This window comes from Heterodontus francisci, chromosome 5 (genome assembly GCF_036365525.1).
Source record: "Heterodontus francisci isolate sHetFra1 chromosome 5, sHetFra1.hap1, whole genome shotgun sequence".
Lineage (NCBI taxonomy): Eukaryota > Metazoa > Chordata > Chondrichthyes > Heterodontiformes > Heterodontidae > Heterodontus > Heterodontus francisci.
In genome coordinates this window covers 116,699,238-116,715,545 of record NC_090375.1, presented here as the reverse complement: position 1 = coordinate 116,715,545, position 16,308 = coordinate 116,699,238, and the positions used below count along the sequence as shown (strand labels likewise).

At 46.3% G+C, this 16,308-nt stretch overlaps 1 protein-coding gene across 3 annotated transcripts in view; it reads right to left on the bottom strand.

Annotated features, from left to right (window-relative positions):
- Positions 1-16,308, bottom strand: part of prex2 (phosphatidylinositol-3,4,5-trisphosphate-dependent Rac exchange factor 2) — a 638,971-nt gene that overhangs the window by 416,803 nt on the left and 205,860 nt on the right. The window lies entirely within an intron of this gene.

Genomic DNA, 16,308 nt, shown 5'->3' with positions numbered 1-16,308 from the left:
AAATTGTTATTGCAAAGTACCCATGTTCTCATAATTTGCGGTCAAAAATTCAAACTGCAGGCAATCAAACCATTTGTAGCATATCAAATTATTTGGGACAGCATATAACATCTCTTGAATGATGATGATGGCTGATTCTTGGCAGGTGAAGATTATGAGAAGGGTTCTCTCTGTGGTAGTTAACATGATTGTTGGTAACTGAAGAGGCCAATTCTTGATCTGCAGGCTCTTGAGCAGTTAGAGCACAAGAACTCCTGGTTTCTCGGTGCTCTGGTATAAGCAGACTCCTTCCATTGTTTGCGCCTTTCTTCAGCAGCCTCATATCTGTATATTTTGAACTTGTAGGCTGCTTTCCTGGTTGTTGTGTGCCAGATGTATCTGTCAGCAGCCTCCTGCTCCCACACCCATTGGTCAGAGATAACTGTCTTTTCAGCTGGTCTATGAAGCGTTTGCAAGGTGCAACTTGATCTCGCTTACCGAAGCATAGTTCACCATAAAGAACTGCTTTTGGCATTCTGGAATCCTCCATACATAACACGTCCTGCCCAGTGCAAATGGCATTGGAAGGTAATGCGTTCAATCCTGGACAGATTGGCTCTGTTGAGGGCTTCATTAGTTGTGATGTAGTCCTGCCATCTGATTTTCATGTTGGATCAAAGACAACATTGATGGAAACACTCCAGCAGTTGCATTTGCTTTCTGTACAAAACCTATGATTCTGACCCTTACAAGAGAAGTTGATGACAATCACTCCGTATACGTGAATTGTGGCAGAGATGTGTGAATGAATTGTTTCGCCAGACACTCTTCGAGAAGCAGCCAAAGGAGCTGTTGGCCTCGGACAGTCAATTGCCTATTTCCTTGTTGACAGTGACATCATTTGAGATTGCTGATGTCGATGCTGATCTGCGGTGGATTGTAATTTCTTCAGGGCCATAGTTGTTACAGCACTTCTGGTTTTTTTTTCGGCCAATAGTAAGGCCAAAGGCATTTGCTGCCTCAGAGAAAGTTTACAATAAGCTGCATTGTCCACTCCATGTGTGCCAGAAGGGTGCAATCATCAGCAAACAGAAGCTCTACAATAAGCTCTTCTGTAGTTTTGGTATGTGCCCCCAGCGGACATCGCAGGTTGAAGAGACTGCCGTCTGTTCAGAAGCAGATGTATATGCCCTCTGTCAAGCCTGTCTTTGCCTCTTAAGGTATCATACTGAACAACATAGAGAAGAGGGTCGGTGCCAGAACTCATCCTTGCTTAACACCTTTGGAGATAGGGATGGGAATGGTGAGGGCTCCATTCAGCTTGACCTGACCTTTCTGCAGTTGACAGAGATGAGGAACCTTGGAGCGCACCCAATCTAGATACTATCTTTCAGAGTGCCTCCTGGCTGACTGTATCAAACACATTGGTGAAATCTAAAAAAGTAGCGTATAGGCCCATGTCTTGTTCTCTACACTTCTCCTGCATCTGTCTCAGCACAAAAATCATGTCTGTAGTTCCGTTGTTGGGTCTGACCGCATTGACTTTCAGGGAGGTTTTCTTCAGCTATTGTTGGAACAAATTTATTTAGAAGGAAAAACAAGAAATGCTGGAAATACTCAGCAGGTCTGGTAGCATCTGTGGAGAGAGAAGCAGAGTTAACGTTTCAGGTCAGTGACCCTTCATCGGAACTGGCAAATGTTAGAAATGTAATAGGTTTAAAGCAAATAAAGCGGGGGTAGGGCAAGAGATAACAAAAGGCAAGGTGTTGATAGGACAGAGAATCACAGAGAATAACTGGACCAAAGACAAATGGTATGTTAATGGTGTTAGTCACAGAGAGATACAGCACTGAAACAGGCCCTTTGGCCCACCGAGTCTGTGCTGACCAACAACCACCCATTTATACTAATCCTACATTAATCCCATATTCCCTACCACATCCCCACCATTCTCCTACCACCTACCTACACTAGGGGCAATTCACAATGGCCAATTTACCTATCAACCTGCAAGTCTTTGGCAGTGGGCAGTGGGAGCACCCGGCGGAAACCCACACAGTCACAGGGAGAACTTGCAAACTCCACACAGGCAGTACCCAGAACTGAACCCGGGTCGCTGGAGCTGTGAGGCTGCTGTGCTAACCACTGTGTCGTCCTTCTGTGTTCTGAAAGACAAAGCATTAGTGCAGAGAGGGTGTTAATTGACAGAAAAATGAACGGCCCTGGCCCAAAGCACAAACATGAAATAAAACAGTGGGTAGGCACATGGTAAAAAAAATGAATGAAACAAACTACAATAAAATAAATAAAAAATAATACTAAAAAAGAAAAAATATCTAAAAATAAAAAGGGGGGGCCTGTCATGCTCCGAAATTATCAAACTCAATGTTCAGTCCGGCAACCTGTAGTGTGCCTAATCAGTAAATGAGATGCTGTTCCTCGAGCTTGTGTTGCTGTTCACTGGAACACTGCAGCAAGCCCAGGACAGATATGTGGGCATGAGAGCAGGGGGGAGTGTTGAAATGGCAAGCAACCGGAAGCTGGGAGTCATGCTTTCAGACTGAGCAAGGTGTTCCGCAAAGCGGTCACCCAATCTGCGTTTGGTCTCCCCAATGTAGAGGAGACCACATTGTGAGCAGCGAATACATTATACTAAATTGAAAGAGGTACATGTAAATTGCTGCTTCACCTGAAAGGAGTGTTTGGGGCCTTGGATAGTGAGGAGAGAGGAGGTAAAAGGGCAGGTTTTACACCTCCTGCAATTGCATGGAAAGGTGACATGGAAAGGGGATGAGATGTTGGGGGTAATGGGGGGGATGGACCAGGGTGTCGTGGAGGGAATGATCCCTTCGGACTGCTGACAGGAAAGGGGAGGAGAAGATGCATTTGGTAGTGGTATCACACTGGACGTGGCAGAAATGGCGAAGGATGATCCTTTAGATGTGGAGGCTCGTGGGGTGGAAAGTGAGGACAAGGGAAACCCTGTCGTGGTTCTGGGAGGGCAGGGAGGAAGGGGTGAGGGTAGAGGTGCAGGAAATGGGCCGGACACGGTTGAGGGCCCTGTCAACCGAGGATCTCCCCCCCACTGTGGTTGAGGAAAAAAGAAGACATATCAAAGCGCTGTCGTGGAAGGTTGCATCATCAGAGCAGATGTGTCGGAGACGGAGAAACTGGGAGAATGGAATGGAGTCCTTACAGGAGGCAGGGTGTGAAGAAGTGTAGTTGAGGTAGCTGTGGGTGTCAGTGGGCTTATAATGAATATTAGTAGACAGCCTATCCCCAGAGATGGAGACAGAGATATCGAGGAAGGGAAAGGAAGTGTCGGAGATGGACCATGTAAAGGTTAGAGAAGGGTGGAAACTGGAAGCAAAGTTGATAAAGTTTTCCAGTTCGAGGTGGGAGCAGGAAATGGCACCAATACTGTCACCAATGTACTGGAAACCAGTATCAGAAAAAGGGTTCCCTTTGTCCTCACTTTGAAGGTCCTGAGGTACTGTCCTGTTGTGTTTTCTACTTTATTCAAACACATTAACCACACGAAAAGGATTGGTAACTCAATTAGGCGAGTTGTTTTATTTGGAGATGGAAGTATATACAATACCTCGGAGGTTGGTTAGCACAGTTAGTCTCTAGGACTGCTCCTATCTTCTGCTCAATGATTTCATGAGTATATACATTACGTCCTATCTGGTGATGCATAGCAGTTTTAGACACGCCCCTTAAAGGTATTCCACAGCATATCCCTTTCTCCCAGCATGCTGTAAACAGAGCTGTAAGCCTATCAAGGATCACATCTCCTCCCTGTTTATAGACCTCAGCTGGAATCCCATCTATTCTGGGGGCTTTGTCTGATTTGAACTGTGCTGTTGTGGTCTTGATCATTCACGGGTTGCTGGTTCATTCAGCTGAGACATCTCTTCCCTCTGGGAGGTCTTTACGATGGACGTCTCCTGCACCATCCGCTGGTCACCAAATATGCTCCCAAAGTGTTCTGACCATTGGTGCAAGATTCACTGTTTTATCTATGAGGAAGATTGTGCCATCCGAAGATTTTAGTGATGTCTGCACCTGGTGAGAAGGTCCATATACAGATCTCAAGGCTGTGTAGAAGGATCTCGTATCTCCCAGATCTGAATACAGTTGTATCCTCTCAGCGAACACTGCCCACCTGTTGTTTTGGATGATTTGGAGGTTGGTTTGCAGAGTGCTACAGGCTTCCCACATGTAGCTTTTGTAGCCTGGTCATCAGGGGCATGCTAGTAACCTAATATGGTAGAAGTGTTTCTTTTGCAGAAGCTCTTGGATTTCCATGTCATTTTCATCAAATCAATCTTGCTTCCTTCTGATTGAAAAGCCATCCACTTCTGCAGTTGTTTCTTGTAGGACAGATTTCAACTATTCCCACTGCTCCGCTGGGTTAATGTCGCTGGGTTAATGTCTGTCTTCAAGCTTGCTCTGAAAAACTGCTTTTACGTCTGTTAGATAGAGTCTCTGGACTTGTAGTTTCCTTGTTTGTGGGCCTTTCCATTTGGGCAATGGTTTGATTCTGAAGGAAATGTTAGCTCGAATCAGCCTGTGGTCAGTGTAACAGTCACCACTGGGCATAAAGCTTTGGTGTGCAGTACATCCCATACATCACGTTGGCGCACCAGTGCTTTGAATGTGGATGTCTCCAGGTGGTCTTAAATCTGACTTTCTGCTAGAATAGAGAATTAGTGATATTGAGTTCATGCTCAGTACAGAGCTCTAACAGACGTTGATCATTGTCATTCCAGTTACCAATGCAGAGTCTGCCCAAGACACCTTGTCTTTGCTTTTGGTCACACCCAACTCTTGCGCAGAAATCTCCAAGTATGGTGAGCTTGCCTTTGGAGTCAATCTTCAGCAGAAGGTTGTGCAGGTAACGGTAGAAGCCTTATTTGATTCCTATATCAGTTTGTAGGGTAGGGATCATATATGCTGATAAGGGTGATCCCAGATTGGTACTTGCAGGAATATGAGTCAATCAGAAAAACCAAACGCAGACTGGGTGACCGCTTTGCGGAACACCCCCGCTCAGTCCGAAAGCATGACCCCGAGCTTCCAGTTGCTTGCCATTTCAACACTCCCCCCTGCTCTCATGCTCCCATCTCTGTCCTGGGATTGCTGCAGTGTTCCAGTGAACATCAACGCATGCTCGAGGAACAGCATCTCATTTACCAATTAGGCACACTACAGCCTGCCGGACTGAACATTGAGTTCAATAATTTCAGAACATGACGGGCCCCCCATTTTACTTTTATTTATAGTTATTTTTTTATTTTTTCATATTTGTTTGTGTTTATTTTATTTTATCTTAGTTTGTTCAGTTTGCCTACCCACTGTCTTTTTTCATGTTTGTGCTTGTGGCTGTTCAGTTTTCAGTCCATTAACACCCCTATCAGTACTAATGCTTTGTCTTTCAGCACACCATTAACATATTGTTTGCCTTTGCTCCATGACGTTCTGGTCAACTATTCTGTGACCTTGTCCTATCAACACCTCCTTTGTTATTTCTTGCCCCACCCCCACTTTACTTGCTTAAAACCTTTCACATTTCTAATATCTGCCAGTTCTGACGAAGGGTCATTGACCTGAAATGTTAACTCTGCTTCTCTCTCCACAGATGCTGCCAGACCTGCTGAGTATTTCCAGCATTTCTTGTTTTTAAACCAATGGGGAGGTCTGTAGGCTGCTGGTAATGGAGTTCTTAATCATAAACCCAACACCTGAGAGGCGTTCTTCATCTTTATCTTCCCCCGACCAGAAAAGTTTATAACCTCCTCCATGCTCTGTCAATAATCCCTGCTCTGTGAAACAAAGTTCATTGAGTGCTGCAATATCAATGTCCAGCCGGGCGAGCTCTCTGGATATGAGTGAGGAATGTCTTTCAGAGTATTTGAGGTCATCTCAATCTGACATTGTGCCAACATTCCAGCATGTAAGTTTCAAGACTTGTTGTTTCTTCTTTCTTTTGCACCGCTGTAGGAAATGCCTCTTGGCTATGGTAAGCCAACCAGGTGAGTTGAGACAAGCAATGTTTGAGCCAAACAAAAACAAGAAATGCTGGAATCACTCAGCAGGTCTGGCAGCATCTGTGGAAAGAGAAGCAGAGTTAACGTTTCGGGTCAGTGACCCTTCTTCGGAACTCAATGTTTGGGCCACCTTTTCTAGGCCCGTCTCCATTCGCAGCAAGCAGTGCTCTCCCAAGAGAAAGCTGCTTGGTCACTCAGGGTGCTGCTGGATGATGCGGTCATGGCAGGTCAACAGTTAAACGATCCATTATACTGAGCCACCTACATGCAGGATTGCAGCTGTGGATGCCAGTGCCATCTTGCAGCTTCTGTTTTCATCTCTCCCCCATCGCTGTAGGACTTTTCTTCCCACGTGTGTTAAGTCTGTGTAAAGTGGACATCGGCTTGCGCAGACTAATCTCTTTAGGCTAAGTGTTTCTACAAAATCGCTCAGCAGGCTGAGACAGCTGCAGAAACCACTACACTGCAGGTGTTAGGTCAGAGCATCCTGCTCCGAGCCTTGATCTTAAAGAACAAAGAACAGTACAGCACAGGAACAGGCCATTCGGCCCTCCAAGCCTGCGCCGATCTTGATGCCTGCCTAAACTAAAACCTCCAGCACTTCCGGGGTCTGTATCCCTCTATTCCCATCCTATTCATGTATTTGTCAAGATGCCTCTTAAACGTCTCTATGGTACCTGCTTCCACCACCTCCCCCGGCAGCAAGTTCCAGGCACTCACCACCCTCTGTGTAAAGAACTTGCCTCGCACTTCCCCTCTAAACTTTGCCCCTCTCACCTTAAACCTATGTCCCCTAGTAACTGACTCTTCCACCCTGGGAAAAAGCTTCTGACTATCCACTCTGTCCATGCCGCTTATAACTTTGTAAACCTCTATCATGTCGCCCCTCCACCTCCGTCGTTCCAGTGAAAACTCGACAGCCTATCCTCAAGGCAGAGGGGTCATTTGCCCATAGCTGAGTTTTCAGCTATCAGTTCACTTATGCTTGAGCCAACATCCTTGATACGTGGAAAGTCACCTTGCTGTATCGCTTTCATGGTCCTTGAACCCTTAGGTCTCCTCCGCCTGGTCTGCCAAAACAGTCTGAATGCTGACCTCTAGCTACTAGCTGCTAGAGTAAAGGGCAGGCCCTGCTGAGTTTTGGGGTGGAGGGGGAGGGTTACAGTTCACTCAGTGACACAGGCCACTCAAAGCAACAGACACAAGTTTTCCTCCTCCTCTGCCACCACCATCCTGCAATGCCTGTTGAAGTACAAAACCCCACCTGAGCACTAAACCCCCTCAATAAAAACCCCACCTCAGCACTAAACCCCCTCAATAAAAGTCCCACCTCAGCACTAAATGCCCTCAATAAAACCCCACCTCAGCACTAAACCGCCTCAATAAAACCCCACCTCAGCACTAAACCGCCTCAATAAAACCCCACCTCAGCACTAAGGCCACTCAATAAAATCCCCACCTCAGCACTAAGCCCCGTCAATAACCAAACCCCTGAATAAAACCCCACCTCAACAATAAGCTCCTGCACCCCAGTTCTCCGGCCCCTCGGATTCCGACTCCCAGGCCCAGCCCCTCAAAATCCCGCCCCAGTCCCAGCCTCTGACTCATGGACAACATCCAGAAGGCTTCTGATAAGGTCCCTCATAAGAGGTTAGTGTGCAAAATTACAGCACATGGGATTGGGGCTAATATACTGGCATGGATTGAGAATTGGTTGACAGACAAGAAACAAAGAGTAAGAATAAGCGGGTGTTTTTCCGGGTGGCAGGCAGTGACAAGTGGGGTACTGCAGGGGTCAGTGCTTGGGCCCCAGCTATTCACAATATATATTAATGATTTGGGTGAGGGAACTAAACGTAACATTTCCAAGTTAGCAGACGACACAAAGCTGGGGAGGAAAGTGAGCTGTGAGGAGCATGCAAAGATGCTCCAATGTGATTTGGACAAGTTGGGTGAGTGGGCAAATTTTATTTATTTTTTATTCATTCATGGGATGCAGGCGACACTGGCCAGGTCAGCATTTATTGCCCATCCCTAATTGCCCTTAAGAAGGTGGTGGTGAGCTGCCTTCTTGAACCGCTGCAGTCCATTTGGGGTAGGTATACCCACAGTGCTGTTCGGAAGGGAGTTCCAGGATTTTGACCCAGCGACAGTGAAGGAACGGTGATATAGTTCCAAGTCAGGATGGTGTGTGACTTGGAGGGGAACTTGCAGATGGTGGTGTTCCCATGTATTTGCTGCCCTTGTCCTTCTAGTTGGTAGAGGTCGCGGGTTTGGAAGGTGCTATCGAAGGAGCCTTGGTGTATTGCTGCAATGCATCTTGTAGATGGTACACACTGCTGCCACTGTGTGTCGGTGGTGAAGGGAGTGAATGTTTGTAGATGGGGTGCCAATCAAGTGGGCCGCTTTGGCCTGGATGGTGTCGGGGTTCTTGAGTGTTGTTGGAGCTGCACCCATCCAGGCAAGTGGAGAGTATTCCATCACACTCCTGACTTGTGCCTTGTAGATGGTGGACAGGCTTTGGGGAGACAGGAGGTGTGTTACTCGCCTCAGAGTTCCTAGACTCTGACCTGCTCTTGTAGCTACGGTATTTATATGGCTACTCCAGTTCAGTTTCTGATCAATAGTAGCCCCTAGGATGTTGATAGTGGGGGATTCAGCGATGGTAATGCCATTGAATGTCAAGGGGAGATGGTTAGATTCTCTCTTGTTGGAGATGGTCATTGCCTGGCACTTGTGTGGCGCGAATGTTACTTGCCACTTATCAGCCCAAGCCTGGATATTGTCCAGGTCTTGCTGCAATTCTACACGGACTGCTTCGGTATCTGAGGAGTCACGAATGGTGCTGAACATTGTGCAATCACCAGCGAACATCCTCACTTCTGACCTTATGATTGAAGGAAGGTCATTGATAAAGCAGCTGATGATGGTTGGGCCGAGGACACTACCCTGAGGAACTCCTTCAGTGATGTCCTGGAGCTTAGATGATTGACTTCCAACAACGACAACCATCTTCCTTTGCGCTAGGTATGACTCCAACCAGCGGAGGGTTTTCCCCCTGATTCCCATTGACCTCAGTTTTGCAAGGGCTCCTTGATGCCATACTCGGTCAAATGCTGCCTTGATGTCAAGGGCAGTCACTCTCACCTCACCTCTTGAATTCAGCTCTTTTGTCCATGTTTGAACCCAAGGCTGTAATGAGGTCAGGAGCGGAGTGGCCCTGGCGGAGCCCAAACTGAGCATCAGTGAGCAGGTTATTGCTAAGCAAGTGCCGCTTGATGGCACTGTTGATGACACCTTCCATCACTTTACTGATGATTGAGAGTAGACTGATGGGGCGGTAATTGGCCGGGTTGGACTTGTCCTACTTTTCGTGTACAGGACATACCTGGGCAATTTTCCACATTGCAGGGTCGATGCCAGTGTTGTAGCTGTACTGGAACAGCTTGGCTAGGTGCGCAGCAGGTTCTGGAGCACAGGTCTTCAGTACTATTGCTGGAATATTGTCAGGGCCCATAGCTTTTGCAGTATCCAGTGCCTTCAGTTGTTTCTTGATATCACGCGGAGTGAATCGAATTGGCTGAAGTCTGGCATCTGTGATGCTGGGGACTTCAGGAGTAGGCCAAGATGGATCATCAACTCGGCACTTCTGGCTGAAGATTGTTGCAAATGCTTCAGCCTTATCTTTCGCATTGATGTGCTGGGCTCCCCCATCATTGAAGATGGGGATATTTGTGGAGCCACCTCCTCCAGTTAGTTGTTTAATTGTCGACCACCATTCACGGCTGGATGTGGCAGGACTGCAGAGCTTAGATCTGATCCGTTGGTTATGAGATCGCTTAGCTCTGTCTATCGCATGCTGTTTACGCAGTTTGGCAAGTAGTCCTGGGTTGTAGCTTCACCAGGTTGACACCTCATTTTGAGGTATGCCTGGTGCTGCTCCAGGCATGCCCTCCTGCACTCTTCAATGAACCAGGGTTGGTCTCCTTGCTTGATGGTAATGGTAGAGTGGGGGATATGCCGGGTCATGAGGTTACAGATTGTGGTTGAGTACAATTCTGCTGCTGTTGATGGCCCACAGAGCCTCATGGATGCGCAGTTTTGCAATGCTAGATCTGTTCGAAATCTATCCCATTTAGCACAATCCAAGTTTATCCAACCTCTCCTCATAGCTAATGCCCTCCAGACCAGGCGACATCCTGGTAAACCCCTTCTGTACCCTCTCCAAAGCCTCCACGTCCTTCTGGTAATGTGGCGACCAGAATTGCACGCAATATTCTAAGTGTGGCCTAACTAAAGTTCTGTACAGCTGCAGCATGACTTGCCTATTTTTATACTCTATGCCCCGACCGATGAAGGCAAGCATGCCGTATGCCTTCTTGACTACCTTATCCACCTGCGTTGCCACTTTCAGTGACCTGTGGACCTGTACGCCCAGATCTCTCTGCCTGTCAATACTCCTAAGGGTTCTGCCATTTACTGTATACTTCCCACCTGCATTTGACCTTCCAAAATGCATTACCTCACATTTGTCCGAATTAAACTCCATCTGCCATTTCTCCGCCCAAGTCTCCAACCGATCTATATCTTGCTGTATCCTCTGACAATCCTCATCACTGTCCGCAACTCCACCAACCTTTGTCTCGTCCGCAAACTTACTAATCAGACCAGCTACATTTTCCTCCAAATCATTTATATATACTACAAACAGCAAAGGTCCCAGCACTGATCCCTGCGGAACACCACTAGTCACAGCCCTCCATTCAGAAAAGCACCCTTCCACTGCTACCCTCTGTCTTCTATGACCGAGCCAGTTCTGTATCCATCTTGCCAGCTCCCCTCTGATCCCGTGACTTCACCTTTTGTATCAGTCTGCCATGAGGGACCTTATCAAAGGCTTTACTGAAGTTCATATAGATAACATCCACTGCCCTTCCTTCATCAATCATCTTCGTCACTTCCTCAAAAAACTCAATCAAATTAGTGAGACACGACCTCCCCTTCACAAAACCATGCTGCCTCTCACTAATAAGTCCATTTGTTTCCAAATGGGAGTAAATCCTGTCCCGAATAATCCTCTCTAATAATTTCCCTACCACTGACGTAAAGCTCATCGGCCTATAATTTCCTGGATTATCCTTGCTACCCTTCTTAAACAAAGGAACAACATTGGCTATTCTCCAGTTCTCTGGGACCTCACCTGTAGCCAATGAGGATGCAAAGATTTCTGTCAAGGCCCTAGCAATTTCTTCCCTTGCCTCCCTCAGTATTCTGGGGTAGATCCCTTCAGGCCCTGGGGACTTATCTACCTTAATGCTTTGCAAGACACCCAACACCTCCTTTTTGATAATGAGATGACTGAGGCTATCTACACTCCCTTCCCTAGGCTCATCATCCACTAAGTCCTTCTCCTTGGTGAATACTGATGCAAAGTACTCATTTAGTACCTCGCCCATTTCCTCTGGCTCCACACATAGGTTCCCTTCTCTGTCCTTGAGTGGGCCAACCCTTTCCCTTGTTACCCTCTTGCTCTTTATATACGTATAAAAAGCCTTGGGATTTTCCTTAATCCTGTTTGCCAATGACTTCTCATAACCCCTTTTAGCCCTCCTGACTCCTTGCTTAAGTTCCTTCCTACTGTCTTTATATTCGTCAAGGGTAGTATCACACAACACGATGGACAGTATCCTCAATGTGAAGGCGGGACTTCGTCTCCACAAGGACTGTGCGGTGGTCACTCCTACCAATACTGTCATGGACAGAAGCATCTGCAGCTGGCAGATTGGTGAGGATGAGGTCAAGTATGTTTTTCCCTCTTGCTGGTTCCCCCACCACCTGCCACAGACCCAGTCTAGCAGCTATGTCCTTTAGGGCTCAGCCAGCTCGGTCAGTAGTGGTGCTACCGAGCCACTCTTGGTGATGGACATTGAAGTCCCCCACCCAGAGAACATTTTGTGCCCTTGCCACCCTCAGTGCTTCCTCCAAGTGGTGTTCAACATGGAGGAGTACTGAGTCATCAGCTGAGGGAGGACAGTAGGTGGTAATCAGTAGGAGGTTACCTTGCCCATGTTTGACCTGATGCCATGAGACTTCATGGGGTCGAGTTGATATTGAGGACTCCCAGGGCAACTCCCTCCCTACTGTATACCACTGTGCCACCACCTCTGGTGGGTCTGTCCTGCCGGTGGGACAGGACATAATTGGAGATGGTGATTGTCGTGTCTGGGACATTGTCTGTAAGGTATGATTCCGTGAGTATGACTACGTCAGGCTGTTGCTTTATTAGTCTGTGGGGCAGCTCTTCCAACTTTGGCACAAGCCCCCAGATGTTAGTAAGGAGGACTTTGCAGGGTCGACAGGGCTGGGTTTGCCGATGTCGTTTCCGGTGCCTAGGTCGATGCCAGGTGGTCCGTCCAGTTTCATTCCTTTTTATTGACTTTGTAGCGGTTAGGTACAACTGAGTGGCTTGCCAGGCCATTTCAGAGGGCATGGAAGAGTTAACCACATTGCATGGCAGATGCAGTATAACATGGATAAATGCGAGGTTATCCATTTTGGTTGTAAAAAAAGGCAGATTATTATCTGAATGGCGATAGATTGGGACAGGGGGAGGTGCAACGAGACCTGGGTGTCCTTGTACACGAGTCGCTGAAAGCAAGCATTCAGGTGCAGCAAGCAGTTGGGAAAGTGAATGGTTTGTTGGCCTTCATTGCAAGAGGATTTGAGTACAGGAGCAAGGATGTCTTACTGCAGTTATACAGGGCCTTGGTGAGACCACATCTGGAGTATTTTGGGCAGCTTTGGTCTCCTTATCTGAGGAAGGATGTTCTGGCAATGGTGGGAGTGCAAAGAAGATTTACTAGGCTGATTCCTGGGATGGCAGGATTGATGTATGAGGAGCGATTGGGTCGACTAGGCCTATATTCACTAGAGTTTAGAAGAATGAGCATGGATCTCATAGAAACCTATAAAATTCTAACAGAACTAGATAGGCTAGATGCAGGGAGGATGGTCCTAATGGCTGGGGAGTCCAGAACCAGGGGTCACAGTCTCAGGATACGGGGTATGCCATTTAGAACCGAGATGAGGAGAAATTTCTTCACACAGAGGGTGGTGAACCTGTGGAATTCTCTACCGCAGAAGGCAGTGGAGGCCAAGTTATTAAATATATTCAAGAAGGAGATACATATATCTCTTAATGCCAAGGGGATCAAGGGATATAGGGGTAAAGTGTGAACAGGGTACTGAATTAGATGATCAGCCATGATCTTTTTTGAATGGCGGAGCAGGCCCGAAGGGCTGAATGGCCTACTCTTGCTCCTATTTTTCTATGTTTCTATCCAGCTAAAAGGCTACTTTAAATAAAGCAACACTCAGCATTTTTCTATAGTGTTTATGAAGTTCATATATATATATATATCTGAACAATCCACATAAAACAATTACCCATAACTCAGAGAAGGAAACAGTAACATACTGGTAATGTTACTGGACTAGTAATCCAGAGGCCCAGACTAACACTCCAGAAACATGAGTTCAAATTCCACCATGGCAGCTGGGGAAATTTAAGTTCAAATAATTAATAAATCTGGAATTAAAAAGCCAGGTAGCTCTGCAACTGCTGGGCCGCTTGTATTGACAATGTAGAATGTTTGCTGTAACCACAAAGAAGTTCCATACCTACATTCCAGCTTTAGTGTTCCCATACATTTGATTGGGGTATTGTTATACGCAGTGAGTCTTGTGTTTGTAGGTTGCATCACGGCTTCCCATCTTGCCAGGTACATGTTCTTCAGTATTCTTAGTGGCAAAACATTTGCACTTGCCTCTATATCGATCTTGAGTTGCAGTTTGTGCTTTCCAGCTTTCGTTGGGCAAATGAGGTCAATGGTGAATGCTTCCTGCTGAGTAACTGAACCATTTGGTGCGCATCTGTTGCTGTGCAAAAAGATTGCTCACCATCAGTGGTCTCTAACACACTTCCATGTCAATCTCGTGGATATATCTGTGTTTGGAATGGTCTCTCTTGGATGTATACCTGTTTCTCTCACAAGATGGTGTTTGTTTCTTGTCAGGTCATGGTCTGCTGTGACTTCTGGCCAGTTTTCCAGTAGCAGACTTCTTGCACAGACTCGCCCAGGGCCCTTTCTTGCCACACACCTCGCAGTTGCCCACGTAAGCAGGACAATTTCTTAGTTGGTGTACCAGTCCGCACTTGCCGCATGTCTTGCCTTGCTGAGGTGATCTGGTTACCTCATCTATGGTCGTTGTTCCAAGTGCTCATATACACTGCCTACTTGTGACAATAGCCTCAAATTTCCTGCTTTCTTTCAGGAGACTTTCAATATCCTATCCCTTTTCTTTGTCATCTTTGTTATTTAATCGCTCCCGTCCTCCGCCCTATCACCGACCTTCCTTTTTGTTCTTCTTCCCTACTACCTCCTTTAACTTGCTCAAAACCTATAAAATTTCTAACCTTCGCCAATTCTGATGAAAAGTCATTGACCTGAAACATTAACTGTTGCTCTCTCCACAGATGCTGCCAGCCTGCAGAGCATTTCCAGAACTTTCTGCTTTTATTTCAGATTTCCAGCACCCCAGTATTCTGCTCTTATTATACTGATATCTTTGAATGTGTTTATCATGCACATAGGGCTGAATTTTACCAACCCCTCGATGTCGCGGGTCGCGGGTTGTGGCACAGGGGCATATTACCGGCGGAGGGCAGACCTTGGTGCGGTCCGCCCACCGCCTGGCGGCAGACCCTTCATCTCCATACGCAGAATGCCAATAAATGTATGCAAAATAACTTACCTGGCATCCCACGCCAATTTTACGGCCTCCATGTGCCGTCAGAATTCTGCATGGAGTTCCAAGGAGAGAACCTGGCCGGGGAGGTGGGTGGGGGGTCGGGGAGGAATAAAATTTTCAGGGCGGGAGGGACGGAGGACCAGGGAAATCAATTCTTATTGGATGTGGGGATAGTGGGAAGGGGCTGAAGGGCAAACGATTGAAGGTTGGTGGGGCGGGGGGGGAGAGACGATGGGGTATTTGAAGAATCAATTGATGGTCATTTCAGGAAATGAAATGACCATTGGGGGGGTTGGGGAAGGGCCTCCATCATTTATTTTTATATTTAATAAAAATCGATTATATTTTCCCTTTAAAAATTATAATTATTTGTAAGGGCTTAAAAGACTTTTAAAAATGGCGCTGGTGCCTGCATGGTGACGCCAGATACCGTTGCCAGGGATGCGGCGGCCGCCCCTACTATTTAAATGAGCCCCCGTGCAAAATATCGTGGGGGCTCCTCAGCGGCCACTGAACACGGGCACCCTGCTGAGTTTAAAGGGAGCCACCACAGCGCCCGAATAAAATTCAGTCCATAGTTTCTAAACACATTACTGCACTTTTCCTGCCTAGTTATTATGCTTAACAGGTTATTTGCTAAATATGACGCAATGTACTATATAGTGTATAAAAACAGTTTCTGTTGTGGGAATGCAACCACTGATGGTGGGCTTTCACAAATATCCTATGGTTTCTATGTTTGATCCATAAAAGACACAAAAACATCCCATTGTGTTGGCACAGCAGCCAAAACTTACATTTTTTTCTTCTTCCCACATTCTTGTGGAATATGATAATCAAAGAAAAATGGTCTTGTGGGAGAAAACTCAAAGTTTCCATGAAAATGTAATCCAATGCTAGATTCTAAATCCCATCCAATCTGAAGACACTCAGTGATGCAAAAAACACTTCTCCTATTGCATTGGTAATAATGGCTAAAGATAACAGTAAACTATCTTCCGATAGTTTATACCAGCAACTTAAGGAGAAAGTGGTTGGCTGAAGTCAGATCTCTGCCAATAATCAATGATGATGCACTTTTTCAATCAGGCAGGTCTAGGTGGCAACAAGTTCTTAATGAAGCTTTTAGTGAGGTGATAACTTAATTTAAAGTATGAAAATTAATGTAAATAAACGACTGTGTAATTTCCCATGATTAACACTGCTAACGTGATGTACATTTATCTCACCAACATAAAATGTTGCTCGGCATCTGCCAGGACATCAGCGTCTGAAGAGGAACAGATATTTAAGCACTTTGAATTTTGAAATCTACAAGAAGAATATTGTAAATGTTTCTTGGATGTATATTTTTAGCACCACTTTATTTTCATAGCTATTCTCAGCTTCTGCAATTTAAATTTCAGCCATGGTCAATATCTTAATATTTACGTTATTTGGAGAAAGACATGCTGTAGCTGTACAG